The following is an 18,617-nucleotide window of genomic DNA, read 5'->3' as shown; positions in this document are numbered from 1 at the left end:
ATATGCAGGCTCATGGCGGATCAAACAACGTGAACGCATTGCACACTGTCACATCCCCTGACGAAAGGTGTCTGCCGAAACCCAGGTCGGGACATCACTGAATACATGCAATTAAACAATTGTTTTGGAGCAAGTACAATTGTCTGCAGCGAGGTCCCTGCACTCTTTCCTTACTATCCTCATACACTTAGATACAACTGGCTTGCCTTTCTATGTGGCGGAAGTAGAAGGCAGATCACAGCATATGACCACCCAAATGGTATTAACCACACATGAAACCAGGAACTTACCCTTAACCCACTAGCAGCTTCAAACTAACTATCTTGTTTGAGATAAGTGCACTGCTTTAGACCTCAGTCAGCAGAACTCGTTGTGCTGTAAATTCTTGGAATACTTTGATGTCTCCCTCTAGCAGAGGATATAGAAACTGAAAGCAGAAGTCCTCTGTTATTGCCTCACACTGCCCCCTAATGACAAGTGGCCACAAATACACACTACAGCAGTACTAATCATTAGCTAGGAAATGTAAAAAATAATAAATGATGTGTGAAAATAAATTGGCCTGGAGCACTTCCAAGCCTCTAAATAAATTGGCTGCTAAAGGGTTAAAGGACGGACAGACTTTTCATTTTTCCTGCACAACTGGAGGTGGAAAAAAACACTGAGAGCTGAGTTCCACTTTAGCTCTGGGTGGAGATGATTGTGTTTCTTCAAACTTTTTTGCTGAGTCTTGGGGGCAGGCTTAGTCTCCCTAGGTGGCTTGTCAAGGACTGCTTCACTGCCACATCATGACAGGCTATGATTCAGCAGGGAGGCGTGGCTTCATCTGATGGAGCAATCACTCTCCCACTTCATCCCCATGTGACTAAAGAGGGCGTGTTCCAATCTCCCTAGGCGGCTTGTCAAGGACTGCTCCACCGTCATACAATATTATTAGTATGAAGTCACGCTCTCATGACAGTCTATGATTTAGCTTGGAGGCGTGTCTTTATCTGATGGAGCAATCACTCTCCCACTACATCCCCATGTGACTAAAGAGGGCGTGTTCCAGACCACCTGAGTGTGAGGGGGCAGCTGTCTGTGGCCTAGAATGTGTAGACTAGCGCAGCAACTCTTCCTTTGTTTTAACTTGAAAAAAACTAAAAAAAAATGTTTGCAAAGACTTTTTATACAAGATCAATTTAAAGAGAAACCCTGACCAAGAATTGAACTTTATCCCAATCAGTAGCTGATAACCCCTTTTACATGAGAAATCTATTCCTTTTCACAAACAGACTATCAGGGGGCGCTGTATGACTGACATTGTGGTGAAACTCCTCCCACAAGAAACTCTGAGGACCGTGGTACTCCTGGCAGTTTCCGGTCTGTGCACCTTGTTACGTTGTGGGAAATAGCTGTTTACAGCCGTTCCCAACTGCCAAAAAAGCATGCAGCAGCTACATCACCTACCAACAGTAAAAATGTCACCATGTAATGAAGGTCAGAATGTAATTCAGGGATTTAAAAGATTTGACAATGGGCAAACACTGACTAAATCATTTATACATAATTATTGTAAAAATGAAGCACTTTTTTTATTACATTATTTTCACTGGAGTTCCTCTTTAAAATTACATTCCATGAAATGCTTTTCAAAATCTATCACAGTAAACAAGCAAAAAATCACAACAAAATCTATTTTCCCTTGCATGTTAACGTAGCTGATCATTTGCAGAGAATGCACATTTTCTGCACAATAAAGTCCCTTTATAGCAAGAAACATGCCCTGCGGGGACACCGGGTGTTAGAATGTCTGTCTGAGCAACAAATAAGCTACAAAAAAGGTCTTTTTCATGTCCTTGTGCTTTATACTGAAATTACAGGAATCACGGCACCATTCACTGACAATAGTCTTTCACTATCCCATTGTGAACATCACTCAGATCCACCCATTCGAAGCACCCCCCCCCCCTCTTCCCCTGCCTGGCCTACAGCGGTATTGTTTAAGCAAGTGTCGAAAAGCGCGAGACAGGCGTCACTGGGGTTATTAAGACCACAACGGTGCGGTTAAAAGGTTTGAACAGTAAGTCATAACTACAGGTCGGTAAGCCATAAATCATATCATCTATGACAGCTTGGTAAAGCTAAGAATCTCTGAAATGTTGACTGCAGAGTTATATGCTATGCCGACTGCAAAATGTCCTGCTGGGCCAAATCTGCAGGGAGCGTTTAGTCTTTTTACATCTCCTCTCCGGGCAAGAAAAGTATTACAGCACTTAAAATTAAACACTTAGCTTCCAAGCCTAACGCAGTATGAGGTGTAACATATGATATTCATCGAAGCCTCTTAGCCTATCCTGCTTTAAAGTCACTCTCACCTACTTGTAGTAGACCCTATTATGCTTTCAAGGTTGGGTGACCATCTCCTTCAGAGGTAAGGATCAGGAAGCAAAAGCAGAAGGGGGTCCTGTTAGGCCATGCTGGGGTAAACCTAAGTTCTGGCCTGGCAAGAAGATGAGAGAAGTGGGCTCTATTGGGGCATTCCTGGGAAAAACCTAGGTTCTGGCCAGGCAACCAGAAGAGAGGAGAAGGTGTTGCTAGACCATGCTGGGGGAAAAACCTAGGTTCTGGCCTGGCAAGAAGATGAGAGAAGTGGGCTCTATTAGGGCATTCCTGGGAAAAACCTAGGTTCTGGCCAGGCAACCAGAAGAGAGGAGAAAGTGTTGCTAGACCATGCTGGGGGAAAAACCTAGGTTCTGGCCTGGCAAGTATAAGAGAGGAAGGGGTTCTACTAGGCTATTCTAGGGGGAACATTTAGGCTGTAATAAAAACAGGGATCCTTCTAGGGCAGGGCTGTCAAACTCAATTACAAAGTGGGCCGAAATTGAGCTCTGGGACCAAGTCGTGGGCCAACCTCAATGTCTACTGTCCACCTCTCTCCCTTATAAAAGTTCCCTGGTGTCTAATAGCCCTCCTCCACTAGCGCTCGCTATGCTGCACTACCCACAGCAGAGTGTGAGCTCCTGTGATTACGCACACTAGCTTACATTTAAGGCACGCTGCGGAAATAGCGCAAGTAACAGGAGGTCGCTCGCGCTATTTGACTTAGTGAATCGACCCCTAGGTCAGCTGCACTGCATGGTACATCATATCTTTTCCATGAATACAATCACAGATGGAACTGGACAGATCTCAGCAGCAGCTAAGAATAGGAAACTGTCAGGACCATGGTCATGACATCACACTGAGGGAGGGGTTTCATCACAATAACAGCCATACAAACCCCCCTGATGATCTATTAGAGAAAAGGTAAAGATTTCTCGTGGGAAAGGGAGTATCAGCCACTGAATGGGATGAAGTGCAATGCTGGGTTAAAGTTCTTCTTTTAAAAAAATAAAAAATAATAGAACAAATACCACAGTTTTACAGTAATGCGTTGGTGAGGAACAGTGGTCATACGTAAGTCCTTTCACACTGGAAACAACAAAAGACATGGCATCTATGGATTTACAAAGCAAGGACAGCTGTTCTCAGAACTGTTCAAGGAGACAATCTTCAGCTTAACAGTCAAGGGCTGATTTTTCAGCATCCTTTTTTATCAATGTCTAGATTTCTATAGAAAGTGTTAATAAAGATGAAGTGGAAGAGTTCTGCAGCAAACTAGAGTGGATGTGTAAATTACAGAGCATCATCCATTGATAATTCTTCATTATTTTAATGGTGAATTAAAGAGAAGCAAGTAATTAGCGATGAGACGATTCGCATAGTAATTCACAATTACGATGTGAAATCGTAATGCAAAATTTCAGGTCAAACCATAATTAATTTTCGTTTGTAATCAGGAACTATTATTTTGCAATTTTGTGTAATTTTGCGCCGACTTTAGCAGTTAAAGAGACACTGAAGCGAAAAAATTATGATATAATGATTTGTATGTGTAGTACAGCTAATAATAATAAATAATGCATTAGGAGCAGAGACATAAGTCTAATATTTGTTTCCAGTACAGGAAGAGTTAAGAAACTCCAGTTATCTATGCAAATAACCATTGAGCTCCACAACTTTCAAAGTCTCAGGGAGCTCTGACTGAAGGTTGTTATCTTAACTGTATTGTTTTTTTCTTTTGCAGAGAACAGTTCAGGACAGTTTAAAAGTTATCATGCCTGCTCTGTAAAATCATTTAGAATGCTGAATAGTGTGTAAACTGCAAATATTGGAGAATGATGCAATGTTATTAAAAAAGCTGTATAACTGAAAATAAAAATATGAGATTATTTTTTTTGCTACCAATTTTCTGGTAATTATCCGTACTAAACAACCAATTCATTATATCATAATTTTTTCGCTTCAGTGTCTCTTTAATTGCAAAGCCCTCATACATGCTATCATCACCAATACTGCTATGTATGTTAAAGGGAATAGTTGGAACAAGGCAAAAAGACCTTGTAGTTTTTGAGAAAATGCAAAGGTAAAATGTTTTTTAAACTGTAATTTTTCTCAGTTTAAAAACCATTTTTTTCCCTTGCATTTTTAAAATTGATTTTCTCGTAAAGCACAAGGTCTTTTTGAAAAATTATTATTTTTTTGTCCTGCCCTTCTTTTTAAAGGGAAGGTCCAAGCAATAAAAATAAAATTAAAAAATCCACTTACCTGGAGCTTCCTCCAGCCCCTGTCAGCCATCCTGTGCCCTCGCTGCAGCTCCGGTGGCTCCTGGTGTCCTGCGCTGCAGAAGCCGACCTCGCCAGGTTGGCTTCTTGTGCGCTCCACGCGCGGGTCACGTGGTCTGGCCAACGTCTTTAGGATTGTACTGCGCAGGTGCAGAACTACTGCAACTGCGCAGTACAGACCTGATGACGTCAGCCGGACCACGTAACCCGCGCCGTGGAGCGCACATGAAGCCGACCTGGAAGCTGACCTGGCGAGGTCGGCTTCTGCAGTGGAGGACACCGGGAGCCACCGGAGCTGCGGCGAGGGCACAGGACGGCAGCCAGGAGCTGGAGGAAGCTCCAGGTAAGTGGATTTTGTTTTTTTTATTGCTTGGACCTTCCCTTTAAAACATGTAGCAATTTTGGTGACTATAGCATTTATGGAGGCTTTGCTATTAACCACTAAAATCGGCACAAAATTAAGTGAAAATTACACAGAAGTATCCGGAAGTATTTAGCCAATTCGAGTATTTGTCAGTATACTGTAATGTAAAGTGTTGTTTTTTTTTTACAAAATCCATAATGTCTTCTGATGTTTGTAAGTATTACAGTCATTGGGGAAAATATGACAGATGTGTGAAAAAACAATACTTTTTGCAGGAAAGTCGAAAATAGGAATCGGATTATCGCTAGTAAGCCGGGGTATCGGTAATTGACAGTTGTGGTAATCGGATTTTTGTCGGAATCAGAAATTGTCATTTCCGATCAGTAGCGTAACTACAAATCATGGGGCCCCCCAACAAAACTTTGATGTCCCCCCCCCAATATTCACACCCTTCCCCTTGCCTTCCCCTGGTGCCCTTTATTAGTGTTGGGCGAACAGTGTTCGCCACTGTTCGGGTTCTGCAGAACATCACCCTGTTCGGGTGATGTTCGAGTTCGGCCGAACACCTGACGGTGCTCGGCCAAACCGTTCGGCCATATGGCCGAACTAAGAGCGCATGGCCGAACGTTCCCCGAACGTTCGGCTAGCGCTGTGATTGGCCGAACGGGTCACGTGGTTCGGACCCGAACGCGCTCTGATTGGCCGAACTGTCACGTGGTTCGGGTAAATAAATACCCGAACCACGTCATATCTCCGCCATTTGTCTGTGGGTTTAGCTTTGGGTAGGCAGGCAGGGTAGTTCGCGCTCCAGCCACGCTAGCCAGGGTCCCCCCCAGTCATTGTGTGTCGCTGCTGGGAATAGTAGTACACCGCTCGCTCAGCATTCTGTTTACTGCCACTCTGTGTACCTCGCTCAGCCACACTATATAGCATTCTGTTTACTGCCACTCTGTGTCTGCTGGGAATAGTAGTACACCGCTTGCTCAGCCACACTATATAGCATTCTGTTTACTGCCACTCTGTGTACCTCGCTCAGCCACACTATATAGCATTCTGTTTACTGCCACTCTGTGTCTGCTGGGAATAGTGGTACACCGCTCGCTCAGCCACACTATATAGCATTCTGTTCACTGTTCTGTGTCTGCTTGGAATAGTGGTACACCGCTCGTTCAGCCACACTATATAGCATTCTGTGTACTGTTCTGTGTCTGCTGGGAACAGTAGTACACCGCTCGTTCAGCCACACTATATAGCATTCTGTGTACTGTTCTGTGTCTGCTGGGAACAGTAGTACACCGCTCGCTCAGCCACACTATATAGCATTCTGTTCACTGTTCTGTGTCTGCTGGGAATAGTGGTACACCGCTCGCTCAGCCACACTATATAGCATTCTGTTCACTGTTCTGTGTCTGCTGGGAACAGTAGTACACCGCTCGTTCAGCCACACTATATAGCATTCTGTGTACTGTTCTGTGTCTGCTGGGAATAGTGGTACACCGCTCACCCGTCACTGTATAGCATTGTGCTCTGTGTCGCTGCTGGGAATAGTGGTACTGTATAGCATTTCTGTACTGCCACTGTACTGCTGCCAGTCAGCGTGTACTGTAAGGATAAGTGAAATGAGGAAGAAATCCGGTGAAAGAGGGAGGGGCAAGGGAAGAGGTGTTTCCCCTGACGGTTCACGTACAGGCCACAGGGGAGCACCCAAGAAAACCCACTCAATACCGCCCATGTTGTCCAGGACAACAACCCTCACAAATCCAAAAGAACAGGACCAGATAATTACTTAGATGACCTCTCAAGCGTCCAGCAGTGGGTTAAGCAGCACCAGCACATCACGCACGAGGTCCGAGTCTTTATTACATTTATGACTGCATGGCGGTAAAAAGCATGCTATCCGCACGCTTTTTGTCCTCATGCAAGGCCTGGGTTGTTGTGTCTCACAAAGCGTGGCCTTCTCCTCCTGCGCCTCCTCCTGTTCCATCACGTGTGCTGCTGCTGGGTTAGCGTTGCCGCGTGGTCCCTGTTTATTGAACCACTTATCTTTATTACATTTATGACTGCATGGCGGTACAAAGCCTGCTATCCGCACGCTTCTTGCCCTCATGCAAGGCCGGGGTTGTTGTGTCTCACAAAGCGTGGCCTTCTTCTCCTCCTGCGCCATCCTCCTCCTGTTCCATCACGTGTGCTGCTGCTGGGTTAGCGTTACCGGTCCCTTTTCCTGGAACCTCTTATATGTATTACATTTATGACTGCATGCCGACAAAAAACATGTTACCTGTGCAAAGAAAACAGACATTTCCCGCATTTAAAAGACAGTTTTCCCTTTGAAACTTTAAAATCGATTTTCTCAAAAACTATAAGCTCTTTTTGCTAATTTTTTTTTCCTCTTGTACCCACTCCCAAGGTGCACATACCCTGCAAATTTGGGGTATGTAGCATGTAAGGAGGCTTTACAAACCACAAAAGTTCGGGTCCCCATTGACTTCCATTATGTTCGGAGTTCGGGTCGAACACCCGAACATCGCGGCCATGTTCGGCCTGTTCGGCCCGAACCCGAACATCTAGATGTTCGCCCAACACTACCCTTTATGGCCTGGAGACCCATCTCACAAGGGTCATAAAACAAGTGTGACCATCATGATCTTCCCACCCATAACAAGTGTAGCCACAAAACCCCCTGATCTGAAGGATGGATCTTTTTATTGGAGGGAGTAAAGTAGTAGCTGGGGCCCCCTTACAGCTCTGGGCCCGCTGCAGTCGCAGGGACTTCTCCCTTCTCTTTAAAATGAACCTCCAGACTAAAAATCGACTCAGCAGAACTGAAAAGGCTTGGTGTTTCTTTAACAGTTTCACAGCATCAGACCTTTCTTTTTCTTATAAAGGTCTCATTTTTAGCTAAGCTCCGCCCCATCAAAGAAAACTGCTCGGGCTTTTCTCCCCTGATGCTGTGCAAAGCACGATGGGATTTCCTATGTTGTTATTTACGTTGCCTAGCAACTGGGAGGGGTGATCAGGACACAGGATAGCTTGGACTGTGTCTCATGCTCCCTGTCACCTCCTCTCAACCAAAAAGATGGCTGCCCTTATGAAATCACAAACCTTTGCCGGTTCTTTTAAAACAGGGTGGGTAAGAGATTATATTACCTATCTATTTTAATTAACATAAATAATGTAGCTTAATGACAGTATGTTTGTTTAGGCTGAAGTTCCTCTTTAAGCATCTGTTTCCAAACATAACTAGTAGCGACCTGCATTCCCCGAGTCACATACATGGAAAGAACAACACACCATACGGTTTTTTAAATATCTTTTCAATTCAAGAATTGCAATCAATTTTTCCGACTGATTGTAACATTTCAAAAATCTGACCAATGAGCCACACACCTATGTTAAATTTTTCCCCGATTATGAAAAAAAATGATTACAAATTTAGAAAAAAAATGCTTGTGTCTGTACATCAAGAAATTGTCAATCTACCATACACCATTCCATTTCCATAAAAATTGATCAGAAAAATCCAACACTCCTGATCTTCTTTTGGGTAGGAACACAGTAGGCAGAATGGCATATGCGTTTTCCTTAGCACATAGTGGAAAACGCAAATACGAATCTGCCTAGTGTGTTCCTACCCTTTATCAAATAAAAACGGGAAATTCGATCAAATTTCTCGAACTACTGAACAAAAAGAAGCTTTAGATTAACCGATCATTTTTATTGAATTGCCGTAAAACTGAAGGTGGCCACTAATGATCCAATTTCTGGCGAAAAATCGTTCGAGCGATCAGAAATTCTGATCGTAAGTGAAATATTGTAATACATTGTTCACTACACCATAGGTTCTCAACATGTGGAACGCGTACCCCAGGGGGTACTTCTGATGGTCACTGGGGATACTCGGGCTTGATATACTTAACCAAAAATAACACATTTAGAGTATTAGAAAATGATAAATCTTATTTAAACAGCACTAAATTAGTATTTTAGCTAATTAAAAGCAATAGTAAATGCTTGGAAATTGTTTAGAACCAATTATAATGTACTACGATTAAATATATATTTGTCAAGGGGTACGTGTGATATTGTTTACTATGCCAGGGGGTACTTGGTGAGTCCAGGGTTTTAAAAGGGATACATACCAAAAAAATGTTGAGAAACACTGCACTACACCATCAACGAACCAATCTTTGCTTCCTATCTATCACAACTAACAAGAAAATCCAAATTTTGGTTCGACAAAAATTCATTCGGACGACATTTTTTCACTCGTTCATAATCGATTGTGTCCATCAATGGAGGTTATTTACCACCAATCCGATCAGAATTTCTGATCGCTCGAACGATTTTTCGCTAGAAATTGGACAGTTAGTGGCCACCTTTATTGTATGCTATGTGGCAACCTTCAGGGGCCATTCACACCTGAGCGGGAATCGCGCGATTTCCGCTCATGGCAAACTGCTAGCAGTTTTGTAAAAAACGCTACACATTGTAGCAAGTGGCAGTGTTCTCACTGCCACGTTTGCGGTTAGCGATAACCGCAAACGCGCTGCATGCAGCGGTTTGCCGGCGATTTGCATTTCGCAATTAGCAATTGTGATTAGCGTGCAAAGCACGCTAATCGCGATCACTCCAAAACCGCCGCAGTGTCCAGTGATTTTGCTGCGTTAATCGCAGAGAAATCACTCCCGCATTTGCGATTCTAGGTGTGAATGGGCCCTGAATCTGGTTTCACATTGTAAACTGATGGCAGTGATGCGGTACGTCCCTTCCGCCGCACCGCATCTCCAGAAACAGGCCTTCGGGGAATACCGCATCACTACGCGGTATTCCCCATCTGGCATTGGGCCAAGCAGGAAGTGACGCCCGCTTGCAGTCACTTCCTGCTTCAAGGTATGCAGTAAGTATGCTCCGGGGTATGGTCCAGTGCACGGGAGCATATTGTAAAAATACTTTTCCGCGCATGCGCGCCATCACATGACTTTCGGGGCCAGTGGCGTAGCTAAGGAGAAATGGGCCCCAGTGCAAGTTTTACATTGGGGCCCCCAAAGCACTCTACACATAACAATTGATACGGCCCCCCAAAACATGCCAAGGACAAGCACAGTGTCAGAGGTGCATGCAGGGGATGGGGAAGAGTTTGTTAATGATTACCACTGTTCAAAGTATCTATAGACGTGATTATTACAAGCACAGGGCCAATAAAGAGCCAATACTGCGGTTGAGGGAGGACCCTACGGGGCCCCTCTGACCCAAGGGCCCTGATGCGGTCACAACCTCTGCAATCCTTATTGCTACTCCACTTTTCGGGACGACGTAGCACCCGGAGAAGCCGCGTGGTAACGTAGTTCTGGACCATCATCGGGGATGCGGCGAAAACGTCACTTCCGTCTCGTCCCGCCATAACGTCACAGTATGAAAGTCTCCATAGACTTTCATTGTCCAGCAGTGGGGTGCGGTAAAAATACAGCACCGCCCTGGTGTGAAAGGGCCCTGAGGCTCAAGAGCAATGGCTAAAGTTGTAAAAGGAGTGAAAACATGGATCTAGGCACGGGGAAGCAGCGTCAGCATTTCTTCCTATCTCTGCGCTGGAAGCTGCATTTGGAAACGTTGATGTGAATGGTAATATCACATTCCGAATGAGTCACGTCCGGCAATCTCATAATTACAGCCTAAAGTGACAGCTCTATGCCAGAAACATTTTTAGGGATGGGGCTGAGACAGACAGAATGGGATTGGTAGTGAACCAGGACAAAACTAACCCTTAGACCGCCATATAATCTTTTTTTTAAAAAAAGCTACAGCTACACGCCAGTGCCAGCTATGTTTGAATGGCATTTAAAAATTGTCTTGCCCAAATCTACATGCACCAAAGTCCACATTAGTCAGCAGGGATGTCACTGAGCTGCAAATACATTGAGAAGATTGAGAATTATGCTAACTGCAAACGGACAGCGCAGGTGAGCCAGCCATACACCTGCAAAACGGTCCCAGCCATCCCAGCGCCCTAGGCACCAGCCTATGTGGCCTTCCCACAAATTCCGGCCCTGCTTGGGGCCCATCTCACAAGGGTCATACAACAAGTGTGGCCATCATGATCTGCACACCCATAACAAGTGTAGTCACAAAACCACCTGATCTAAACTATAGTCCCCTGTATCGGAGGAAGGGAAGGTTAGTATATGGGGCCCTCTTGCACCTATGGGTCTCGTTGCTCTGCTCTAGTTATAGAACCAAGCTCGCCCCTGTATAGAACCATGCTAATTTTAATGAAAATCTAAAATATAAATTGGGTCATCAAATTTTGCAGTGAAAGCATTTGATTGGTCCATTTTTAGGCTGCACAGCTTTGCAGTATCATTTGCATAATTCTGCATCAACTTAGAATTATTTGTATATTTCAAGTCAAGTAGAAAGTTGGCACTGAGCCAAAAATACTAAATACCTTTGGGGGTCACAGGGGGAACAGGCAGGCAGTGGGGATGGAGGCAGGACACTGGAAAAGTGTGGAGATGCCAACACTCTGCAGGGGTAGCACTGGATGAAGGGACACCTGGGGGGCTGCCAGTCGGCCCTGCACAAACAGCTGACGCGGCAATGGGAGTTCCATAGATTTTTAATAGATTTCAAGGTGTGATTTTTCTTTGTTTGTTACAACCCCAAAAGTGACATGTCTGACATGAGTTCAATTTCCTGCCATGTCCTGATGAGGACCAAAAGTCCAAAACAGGCTGTCTACATGTGGGGTTGATGTGGCTGTGTAAAATTTAAAGCTATAGGCTTGCTATACACCAGCGGTTCTGGATGCTAACCTGGTTTACAGGGGCAAAAATAGATAACTGGCATATTTAGTAGTGGTGCATTGTGGGTAACCACAGATGTTCTCTTATAGCGGAATTATTGCAAGTTACCTTCTGTTTTAAGATGGCAAATTCCACCAAGCATTGCTTATTAGTAGGAGGGCTTTTAGGTCTCTTTTGTCCACCTATACATTCCAAGTGGTATGGGTCACCCCGAGCTGCTTGGTTACTCTGTATTTCCAAAAAATAGAGACCTATCAAAGGGTAACATCAAAGTCTAAATAATTTCAAAATGGCAATGTAGAATGGAGGTCGGCACTTGCAAAAATATAAGCATAAAAATGGCTTTATTTGTCTTGGCTAATGCAACAAGCATGAAGTACATCTGTACACGTAACTTACGGTCTTACGCGTAATTTACGCGTAAGCCATAAAGCGGTATCGTAATTACGCTGTCTACCGTAATTGCTAGGTATGCGTAATTTTACGATGACTTACGCGTAATTTTACGCGTAATTACTAACGTACACTCCCCTTTTGTAAGAGTAGCCAATCAGTCAACATCCTAAGCAACCAATAGTATCTTCTGCCGCCCTTCAGTATATAAGCGTACGTTTTGACGCATACGAATGATGTGTACGCAATAGCTGTCAAATTGACGGCTATTGCGTACACATCGTCCGTATGCGTCAAAAAGTACGCATTAATGGGTATTATGGCACTACGCGTAACATCGTAGTGTAAGCGCCTACATTACGGTATCCTTACGCGTAACTGCGTAAATTAACGTGTAATTACAGTGATGAACCGTAGATAATTTCCTACGCCGTAACCGTAATTGCGTAATATCGTAAAATTACGCGTAATAATCTGTAAGCATAGTTTTTTCCATTACGACCAGCGCTGAAATAAAGCTATTTTTATGCTGATATTTTTGCAAGTGCTGACCTCCTTTCTACATTGCCATTTTGAACTTTGTTTTGTTTCCAAGGTCAGAGCACGCATACAGCCTATACCCGATGCCATCCTCCAAGCATTCAATACTAATGTTATGCACATGAACTGAGATCTGCAGTGCCGGTTCTTTGCCTCTACTCTGTTTTAGTTTAAATAATTTGTTAGGGTTCCCACCTCCCAATTAAGTGAAGTTGATTTGTTACATTGGTCTCTTGGAGTATTTTTTTTGGGGGGGTGAGGGGAGGGGGAATAATTGGGTGTAGAAGAGTTAGGTATGCATTGTGATTGCCATGCCATCTTAGCAAACCCCAGAAGGAGCTCCAATGTATACCTGGGATAGTCAGAACCTGATACTCCATTCCAAGTGCATTTTGGATTTTCTTTATCCTTGTTCACCAACTAATTTGATTAAAGTATACCAGAGACCTGAGAACAGAAAGAATCGATACTTCCCCGGGGCTTCCTCCAGCTCCATAAGCACATCTGAGTCCCTTGCCGTCCTCCCGCGGTCTGACTTCAGTTGCAATCAGCCCTGGTTACTGGCTCTGTTGCGTCAGTAGTGGTCTTCTGCGCATGCATGGAGGTCCTGCGCATGTGCAGAAGACCCCGACTGACGCGACTGAGCTAGTTACAGGGGCTGATTGCAGCCAAACAGCAGACCACGGGAGGACGTCGAAGGACTCAGATGTGCTTATGGAGCTGGAGGAAGCCCCGGGGTATCAATTATTTCTACTATTAAGTCTCTGGTACACTTTAAAGAGACACTGAAGCGAAAAAAAAATGATGATATTATGATTTGTATGTGTAGCACAGCTAAGAAATAAAACATTAAGATCAGATACATCAGTGTAATTGTTTCCAGTACAGGAAGAGTTGAGAAACTCCAGTTGTTGTCTCTATGCAAACAAGCCATTAAGCTCTCCGACTAAGTTAGTCGTGGAGAGGGCGGTTATCTGACTTTTATTATCTCAACTGTTCCTGGACTATTTACTTTTCCTCTGCTAGAGGAGAGGTCATTACTTCACAGACTGCTCTGAAAGACTCATTTTGAATGCTGAGTGTTGTGTAATGTGCACATATTATAGAATGATGCAATGTTAGAAAAAACACTATATACCTGAAAATAAATGTATGAGAATATTTTCTTTGCTGCTAATCTTCTAGTAATTATTCATAGTACACAACCAATTCACTATAACATATATTTTTTTCGCTACAGTGTCTCTTTAAGGCAATTGGAATAATGGGATATACTATATATATATTGAAATCTTCTCCTTTCCTTTAACCTATGAATATTTGCCTTGATTTGCTTGGTTCTCCTAATAACATATCGACCTCTTGGAAGAAGCACCATCATACAAACCAGTACTACTTAATTTTGGTTTTGGACCAAACAGGGGGTCCATTATCTAGTCCACCCAAGTCTCCTGAGGAAGTGTAGTATATCTTCTTCACAAAACGCATCAAGCTAAGTGCTCAGGCTTGGAAAAATGACAGAAAGTGGTTTATAATTGATTATTACTAGGGGCTAACATGGAGATTCATTGATTCTCCTAAACTACAAAGAAGTCTATATTGTATTACTCCAAGAAGTGTGCAATGATATAAATGATGAAATTGGTAAACCTGAATTATGGTAAATTATGGTTTATTTATGGTAAAGATTGTTATGGCTCTTTTTACTGAAGCCCCTTGCGTTACCCTATTTTACCGTAAGGGGTTGCAAAAGCAATAAAAGTTTATGGAGACGTTCACACCTATTGCAGTCCGTTGCGGTGCGCCAGAAGTATCCGATCCAATGCAAGGGCTGCAGCATGTTACCGCAAACATCATGCTTAAAATCAACCTCCAGACTAAAAATCTACTCAGCAGCACTGAAAAGGCTGGGTGTTTCTTTAACAGTTTCACAGCATCAGAACTTTGTTTTTCTTACCCAAGCCTCATTTGTAGCTGCACAGAAGCTGAGCTCCACCCCATCAAAGAAATCTGCCCGGGCATTTTCCCCCTGATGCTGTGCAAAGCATGATGGGATTTCTGATGTTGTTGTTGCCTAGTCCGCGCGTTGAATTTGTGATTTGAAGCCTAGCGCGCGCAGCTGGGAGGGGTGATCAGGACACAGGACAGCTGGAACTGTGTCTCATGCTCCCTGTCACCTCCTTTCAACCAAAAAAATGGTTGCCCTCATGAAAAAGATGTCTGCCCCCATGAAATCACAAACATTTGCCTGTTAAAACAGGGTGGGTAAGAGATTATATTACCTATCTATTTTAATTAACATAACTAATGTAACGTAATGACAGTATGTTTGTTTAGGCTGAAGTTCCCCTTCAACTCACGGTGCTTGGGGCAATGGAAGTCTATGAATGATGCACTAAGTGAAAACGCCACAGCGCAATGCGACGCAGAGTTCCTGTGCAGACCAACAGGAACCCCAGCATGGAATATGTGACTGAACGGGGAGAGGGGGGTCTGTGCTATGTACTTGACCCTGTTGGCGCACCCTGCAGCAGGGTCATGCGATTGCCGTTTTTTACGCTGCGGTGGGATGTGGCAGAAGCATCGCACCGCAAAAATCAAGTGTAAAACCGGCTTCAAGTTTCTATATTTGCACTGTCTGATTTTTTAGTGTTTAAAGAGGAACTCCAGTGAAAATAATGTAATAAAAAAAAAGTGCTTCATTTTTACAATAACTATGTATAAATGATTTAGTCAGTGTTTGCTCATTGTAAAATCTTTCCTCTCCCAGATTCACATTCTGAAATTTATCACATGGTGACATTGTTACTGTGGGCAGGTTATGTAGCTGCTCCTAGCTGTTCTGGCTGTTAGAGACAGCTGTAAACAGCCATTTCCTGTCTGTGAGTCTTGTTACATTGTGGCAGTTTGCCCAGAGTACCGCGGTACTCAGAGCTTCTTGTGGGAGGGGTTTCAGCACAAAATCAGTCATACAGCACCCGCTGATGGTCTGTTTGTGAAATGCAATAGATTTGTCATGTAAAAGGGGGTATCAGCTACTGATTGGGATAAAGTTAAATTCTTGGTCAGAGTTTCTCTTAAAAAAAAATGATATGCACAAATGACATATGACAATTCATACCTACCTTCTCTGCGCCCAATAACTCCCCCCCCCCCCTCATAAAAAACTTGCAGAGACCGATGTAATAAATCAGTATTTGCCATGAGGACAGACATAAACAAGCAAAGCAGCTGAGTGCTACAGGAGTCTAGGAGGACAGTTGTGGCTGCAGTGTTGGTATTAAGAGAGTGGAAACAGATACCATAAACGCACTTGACTTCACAAGTACCCTTATCCTTTGAGAGGTAAGATTCCGGCTCTTAGAAATGGCGCTCCCGTCAGTTGCGGCGGCCCCAGTGAAGCGGTGCTAGGCGATCTCACTGGCGGTTTTGTCATACTTTGCATCGTGTTGTGTTTTTGCCGGTGCAGCATATCCTGTTTCACTGCTTTTAATGCTGTTGTGTACGGGGAAATATATTGCAAGTACATGGCAAGTGCATGAGAAATGCGTAGTAAAAATATGTATGTAAAAGCATCATAAAGAGCATCCTAAATGCAATCCAGAATTGCCTGATGTAATGATTTCCCCTTCCTCTGTTTAAGTGATTAAGGCACTCTTTTCTGCATCTAAGTTATAAGAACATAATTTTTTGATGAATTATTTATTGCTGAACTTCCCGCTCGCATCTCATGCTAAAGCCACACCCCCGACAACCAGTGCACTGGGGGGAAAGGGGAGGTTAAAGCGGGCCTCCAGAGTGCAGTGAAAATCCTACAGCCTGCTAGTACTTCCTGCTCAGGGGCGTAGGAATAGGGGTTGCAGAGGTTGTGACCGCATCGGGGCTCAGAAGGGCCCTCCCTCAACTGCAGTATTAGCTCTCTATTGGTCCTGTGCTCATAATAATCACTTCTATAGATACTATGAATAGTAGTAATCATAAACAAACTGCTCCTCATCCCCTTCTTGCACCTCTGACACTGTAGTTGCCATTGGTAGGTTTTGGTGCGCCGTATCAATTGTTTTGTATAGACTGTGTAAATGTAAAACTTGCATCGGGGTCTACAGCTCCTTAAGCTACGCCACTGTTCCTGCTAGCAGGGCCGGGCCGAGAAAGAGGCGAGAGAGGTTCCAGCCTCAGGGCGCAGTGTAGGAGAGGGTGCAGGGCGAGACAGACGTGAGAGAGGCTCCAGCCTCAGGGCGCAGTGTAGTAGGGGGCACACAACTCACTCAGCTATCATTCCCCTATTGTGTTTGAAAAAGAGAGATTAAGGTGTTGGGGGGGGGGGGGGCTGGGGCGCCTCTTAGTCTAATAGCAATCAGTGTGTGACAGCTGGGATGGGAGGCACACTTTGGTGTCTCAGCCTTGGGTGCTGAAGAACCTTGTCCCGGCTCTGCCTGTTAGTACTGCAGACATTTACTGCAGTAAATGTCATGGCATTTTTTTTTATGGGGAGAGAGGGAAGTCGGGTGATGCAGGGTCTTAGGGACGGCTTCGCGGGACAAGGCTTCTCAGGTAAATATAACCTTTTTTTTACTAGCAGGCTGGAGGATTTTTGTCTGTACTCTGGAGGTTCCGCTTTAACGTAACTGTGAGGCCATGTGGAATCTATTCATAGGAGATTTTCAGAAAGGCTTTTATTCTTTATACCGATATTCCCCAAAAAGGATTTAAACAATGATGCTGGCCCGCCTCCCTGCTTGCTGCACAGTTTTTTGGCAGTTGGACAGAGCAACTGCCATTCACTACATGCTTTTGAAAATAAATAAATCCTAGAGGGTCCCCCCATGAAGAGATGGACTAGTCCAAAACCTGTCACTTCTGTCAGATTTCTACTACCTACTGTAAGTGACAGCAACATAGGAGAAAAGTAATTTATGGCTCATTTTACTCTGGAAAAAACGTACTTCTTATTTGTCTATGTTTGCACATATTTTACATTTTTTTCACCATAGTGTCCCTTTAATGTTACGCGTATTGCTAAGGAAGCAATGCGCGTAACTAAGGAAGGCACACTCCGTACATGGCAGCGAGCGCTGCTATGTAAGGCATGCGTAGCGCACACTACAGCACATTAAGCTTTAGCACCACAGCTTGATGAATCAAGCCCTTAGTCTTTTTTTCAGGTGAATATTATATGATACTCATTTTTAATGGCAAATATTCTGAGGCCTAAAATAGATCTCTCTCTAATTTGCAATATGAGCAATTATTAATTTAAATTTTAGCACAATGTAGCTTTCAGTGCGGGGAATTACGCTGTAATGCAATAACCATTTTCTTTACTTAATGGGCCGATTTTATTATGCTAGAGACAAAATATAATAAGACTGTCAATGTTAATTTGTTTAAAGCGTATGCCATTTTTTTACGTTATTTGGGAAGAGAGAGGATGGGTTGTCTATAAGCTTTTTATCTCTGCTATTATTCCTGTTTAGGGATTCCCTCCTCATGCGCTGCATCGTAGATTAGGATTGGAAATCTTCACAACTGTGACAATGAAGACAGTTCAAGCATTTTTGACCCAAGATGGGGAACGTTTTAAGTGAACCTGTGTCTGTTTGTTAAAGGGGGTTGTAACTCCAAAAATTAAAAACTGCTAAAATAGTTAGTCCCCTCAAAATATATGTATAACCCCCCCCCCCCCCCTTTTTTTTCTCTAAATGGGTCCTCATTTTGTGTTTTGTGCCTGGTCTGGGTGCCTTTGCCTAAAGGAAACCATACGTCTAGTGAATTGGCTGTACAATCTACCATTTGAATCGGTCACTTTATAGAATCAACAAAGAATGTGTCCCAGCATGCCCAATCGATGAAATTTGGCCGATATGATGTCAA

General features: G+C 43.7%; 1 protein-coding gene and 1 long non-coding RNA gene across 10 annotated transcripts in view; one reads left to right on the top strand and one right to left on the bottom strand.

The window, feature by feature from the left end:
* Window positions 1-18,617, bottom strand: part of DLG2 (discs large MAGUK scaffold protein 2) — a 1,711,631-nt gene that overhangs the window by 1,364,802 nt on the left and 328,212 nt on the right. The window lies entirely within an intron of this gene.
* Window positions 8,030-18,387, top strand: LOC137545454 (uncharacterized). The gene is made up of 2 exons (XR_011026039.1): window positions 8,030-8,136; window positions 18,221-18,387. It is a non-coding gene; the product is annotated as an uncharacterized lncRNA (long non-coding RNA).

This window comes from Hyperolius riggenbachi, chromosome 2 (assembly GCF_040937935.1).
Source record: "Hyperolius riggenbachi isolate aHypRig1 chromosome 2, aHypRig1.pri, whole genome shotgun sequence".
Taxonomy (NCBI): domain Eukaryota; kingdom Metazoa; phylum Chordata; class Amphibia; order Anura; family Hyperoliidae; genus Hyperolius; species Hyperolius riggenbachi.
The sequence above is the reverse complement of the archived record's forward strand: the minus strand, read 5'-3'. Positions and strand labels throughout refer to the sequence as shown.